This window comes from Heptranchias perlo, chromosome 20, assembly GCF_035084215.1.
Source record: "Heptranchias perlo isolate sHepPer1 chromosome 20, sHepPer1.hap1, whole genome shotgun sequence".
In the NCBI taxonomy this organism is placed as follows: Eukaryota; Metazoa; Chordata; class Chondrichthyes; order Hexanchiformes; family Hexanchidae; genus Heptranchias; species Heptranchias perlo.
In genome coordinates this window covers 7,183,517-7,188,609 of record NC_090344.1, presented here as the reverse complement: position 1 = coordinate 7,188,609, position 5,093 = coordinate 7,183,517, and the positions used below count along the sequence as shown (strand labels likewise).

Genomic DNA, 5,093 nt, shown 5'->3' with positions numbered 1-5,093 from the left:
TTGAGATCCAGGACCTGAGCCCCCAAATGACGATTCCGGATTTCTTTACCCTTAGTCTGGTTCAGCAATAACTGATGAGAATAACACTTGAAAGTTTAACACAATTTATTACCTGCAGCTGACCTTATCTATAGAATTGATTTCAACTCTTGACAGAGTCTGGTCAATCTCATAGAGCAGGCAAAATTACATAGGCAGATCCACACAATTATACATTGTCAGAGTGGGGAGGGACATGAGTAGCAAGGGGTTAAAACCAATCATAAGCTGAGTCTTGGCAAGCCATGCTAACTGACATAATGACCGACCACTCACAGGTAATACTTGTTCATGCGTATGCCAAGGAAAAGGGAGGCGACCTTATCTCTGGCTTGGGATGTTTTTTGACCTTGCCTGCAAAGGGAGATCCATTCATTAATGCAGCTGCATGACAACTCCTTATACTAGAATTCAACTTTATCATATCTCTTTGCTTGATTAACACAAGGCAGGCTTATACATAAAGAAAATTAATAACGTAAACAGGTGGTCAAAGAAGAAGCTCATTGTTTCTAATTCTAGCCAGCAAAATGGGCTACTTATATTAACCATTGGTTCACCACACTGCTACTTCGCTATGGAGGTATCTCACTATAAACCACTAAAAGCTTACCCCATATGCATTTTTATTAAAAGGGCGCCCCGTATGCATTCTCAAACCCAGCACTGATGAATTGTGAACAACAGTAATCCCAACACCGATAAATTGTGAACAACAATGGTCGCAGCACCGACAAATTGTGAACAACAGTGGTCCCAACACTCGTAAATTGTGAACAACAGTGATCCCAGAACCGATAAATTGCGAACAACAATGGTCGCAGCACCGACAAATTGCAAACAACAGTGGTCCCAACACCGATAAATTGCGAACAACAGTGGTCCCAGCACCGATAAATTGCGAACAACAGTGGTCCCAGCACCGGTAAATTGTGAACAACAGTGGTCCCAGGACTTTTGACCTTGAACTGCATTTGAAACTTCTGCATAAAATGAAATGAAGTCCCCAAATCGCCCCACGTGGCTCTCAAACGCAATGGGAAGAAGTTCAATGCGAACAATCAGGAATTTGAAGGCAACTCAACGACCTGCACTTTCTTTGAATAAGTTTTGTTAGCCATTATATTTGACCGTGAAATCGCTCTCGGCTTTCATCTTGCTGAAGCAGAGTGTGGCCGCTTTGTATCTGCGAGCATGTCGGTGACGTGGTGAGCTTTGACACTGATCGCTTCCAATTTGTAAAATTTCACCAAGCGTCAGCGAAATGAAACCGAGAATCGAATTGTAAGTGATGAATTGAAGGGATTGGTGCTCCAAGCAGATCTGGAAAATGCACAGTGCAATCGGTCAGGAGTTCTAAATCCACCCTCCAGCCACTCGCCAATCATATTAACTGAGCTTTACTCTGGCCCAGTGTCACCGCACTGAAATCGAGTATTTCTCCGGCATGTTTTTCTTCATAGTTGCTGGTTTAAGAGTGAAGACCGGCTGTTTGGATTTTCACTCCTACAAGCTTCAACCATTCATTTTGGACTGACTGTAGAGAGTTGTTATATTGGTCGCTGCAAACTCAAAGTTTAGCCCAATTAATTATTGGTTTTGCAAGTGACCTCTTCGCCTGTCGAGTTGGTGCTGTCGGTTTGCACGGAAGTTTGATGGTTTGAGCTCTTATTTGATTTGTCCTCAGGATTCTTCGCCTCAAATTTCCAGGGTTTCAATGTATTTTTTGGAAGCAAGAAAATTACAATTCTCCTTGGCAGACAAGCCCCCGAAAGGCCAGAAGGGAGGCCGCACGAGCTGCAGGAGAGCTGGTTCGCTGTGACATGGAGATTTCTGTAGTGAGGGAGACCAGACTGTTTCTATGTTCAGAAAATAAATGTCACACCCTTTATGTTGGAAAAGCAAAACGGTGGGGATTTTTGTATCAGATGTTCCTCGTTGCGTTACTTTCATCTTGATCGTAGAACCGGTTCGGGCGTTCTTGCAATAAAAGGCGACAATTTCCTGTTCATTTTAAATTTAACAACAGCTGCACTGAGCTTTTAATCATACCCTTAAGATACAGTCTATAAAATGATGAAATTTGATCACCTGCAAAGCATAAAAATCTGATTAAAGTTTTGACTGTCTCTCGGTAACCACGTCAACATCTCCTTCAGTTTGAAATAGAAAGTTATCGTTTGATTAATGGTGAATAAAACAGTCATTCATCTACCAACAGGGTTTAATTAGTTTCATGTAATTAATTTAATAACTTTTGCTAAAGTTAATTCGCTGACTTGGAATCGAACTCATGCGTTGGTGGGAGCATTAAATTCTCACCATCAGTCCATCGGGGAGCGCCCAAGATTGCGCACGGAACACAGCAGAACTGGTAAGATTTACTTTTCTTTCACTCTTCCGTGATTCATTCAGCTCTGTGTTTATTTTCAGGCCTCTTATCTCTCCCTTCTTTTCAGCTTCTGACTGCGGATATTCTTGTGGTTAAATATGAATAATATAGAATATCTCACAGCCCCACTATATGTGCTACTTCTCTGTACAGTTCTGTACAAAATCAAACTGTACGTTTATAACGACGGTGTCTCTCCTTCACCCCCGACAGAAGCAGGAGGAGATGCTACTTTAAACTGCCAGTTGCTTCAAATGATTCATGATGGACCTGCGTGGCCTTGCAGTTTTCCAAGGAGCTGCATTCAGGTTCGTGAATTTTGGAAATGTAAACATGTCCATCAGCAGCTTGTGGTAGTATTTTACCTCACTTTCCATTTCATGTACATGCCTAGTTGCACTTGGTGCTGTCATTGCCTGAACATCACCTTCTGTCGCGATAGTAGTTTGAACAGAAAATGCCATTTTTTTGCGAGCAGCTTGTCTCGCACGATAATGACCTGAATTACAAAGAGGCAAGTAGGAAAGGCCGCGTTGGGCTGCTTGTTCGCACCAAAGAATTTTCAGAGTTTCTTTGTGGTCTAGTGTTTAGATTCGGTCATCACCATGGCAACGATTCGATTGTTGTATGTCTCAACACTCGCATTTGAACACTCTACCATAAGTGCACTGTACTCAAATTGCTGATTTTTTTCACTGTGAGGTCGAAGAGACATAAATGTGTGGACAATAGCTCCGAATACATCAACTGGGTTGCACCTTTGCTTCTCCCCCCGTCTCAGTCTTTCCATCTTTACCCTTCTCTGCTGGTGTTGCAGGTTCGATCATCCTTGGCCGTTCAAGAAAACCTGAGAAGTCCATCAGGGGAAAATTCAGAGAGTCAAGAGACAGGGACAGGGAGAGATTAAAGTATAGAAACAAATCGGATAAATATCAAGCTTTGCGAACGAGCAGAATTTAAGATGGAGCTTGGTCGAGATTCTTTCACGTGCCGTGCAACTCTGCAAGAGACCATTGGCTCCGAATTAAAAGCATTTGCCACGCTGGATCATCTCTCTGAGGGAGGGAACACGGTCCGTCAACTCCAGTCCTTATTTGTTTGATCATTGAACAAATCTATAAGGAATAGCGCTACGAGCAGGATTCGAACCTGCGCAGGAAAACCCCATTAGATTTCGAGTCTAACGCCTTAACCACTCGGCCATCGCAGCTGTGCAAAAACCGAACAGCTACTGCTACCAAAAGGGTGCAACCAGTGCAGAATTCGGTGCAACCCACAGCCGATCGGCTATCCTGCGATCCATCCAATCACTTTTTCTATTCCGATGTACAGCAATGTGAAGTTGTACACTAACTATTTCATATCAACAATATTAGCCTCTCTTTACCACATTCGTTTTGAATGTGCGACTTGTCATGCCAAGTGAGACTTTTCAGAATTAATTTCTCGAAAGTTACATTGTTGTCTGTCTCGGCATCCGCAGATTATCCACTCCACCACACGTAAAAACAGTGACGACACTTCAAAAATACCTCATTGGCTGTTTTGCGCTTTGGGAGGTCTTGAGGTCGTGAAAAGCGCTTTATAAAGACAAGACTTTCTATCTTTTTATACTGGAATAAAATTACTGATGTTTTCACTATGAGGACGAAGAGACATTAATGTGTAGATATTATCTGCGAGTTCATCATCTGGGTTGGATTTTTAGTTTTCCTCCTGTCTCAGTCTTTCTATCTTTACCCTTCTCTGCTGGTGTCGCAGGTTCGATCAGCTTTGGCCGTTCAAGGCTGCCTGAGAAGTCCATCAGGGGGAAACACAGAGAGACAGAGACAGAGAGAGATAGAGAGATAAAAGTATCGAAAAAACCTAACGTCAAGTTAGCAGCATTTACGATGGAGATTGGGAGATATAGAATCATAGAATCGTCACTGCACAGAAGGAGGCCATTCGGCCCATCGAGCCTGTGCCAGCTCTCTTTAAGTGCAATTCAGATCGTCCCATTACCCGTTCTTTCCACGTATACCTGCAAATATTTTCCCTTCAAATACTTATCCAATTCCTCTTAGAAACAAGGATTAAATCTGCTTCCACCACCCTTTCAGGCGATGCATTCCAGATTATATCCACTCGCGAGTTTAAGAAGTTTTTCCTTTTCTCGCCTTTGGTTCTTTTGTCAACCACCGTAAATCTGCGTCCTCTGGTTCTCGACCCTTCCGCCAACGGGAGCAGTTTTTTTTTATTTACTTTATCTAAACCCGTCATGATTTGAACACTTCTATCAAATCTCCACTCAACTTTCTCTGCTCGAAGGGAACAACTCCAGCTTCTCCAGTCTACCCACGTAACTGAAGACCTCATCCCTGGAACCATTCCAGTAAATATTTCTGCACCCTGTCTGACGCCTTCACATCCTTTATAAAGTGCGGTGCCCAGTTTTGGACAGTTGTGGAATATTGTGAAGTTCCCTTCACGTATCTTGATATTTTGCAAGTGACCACTGGGCTCCCAGTTAAAATGATCTGCCGCGGTGGAGTATCTCTCTGAGGGAAGGAATTGCAGCCCGTTATCTCCAGTTCATATTTATTTGAGCATTGAACAAAACTTTACACAATAGCGCCGATAGCACGATTCCAACTTCTGCCGGAATACCCCATTGGGTTTC

The 5,093-nt window shown here is 42.9% G+C and overlaps 1 non-coding gene across 1 annotated transcript; it reads right to left on the bottom strand.

The window, feature by feature from the left end:
* Positions 1-3,559: 3,559 nt before the first annotated feature.
* trnas-cga (transfer RNA serine (anticodon CGA)) lies at positions 3,560-3,641 on the bottom strand. The gene has a single exon. It is a non-coding gene; the product is annotated as a tRNA-Ser (tRNA).
* Between the last annotated feature and the right edge of the window lie 1,452 nt (positions 3,642-5,093).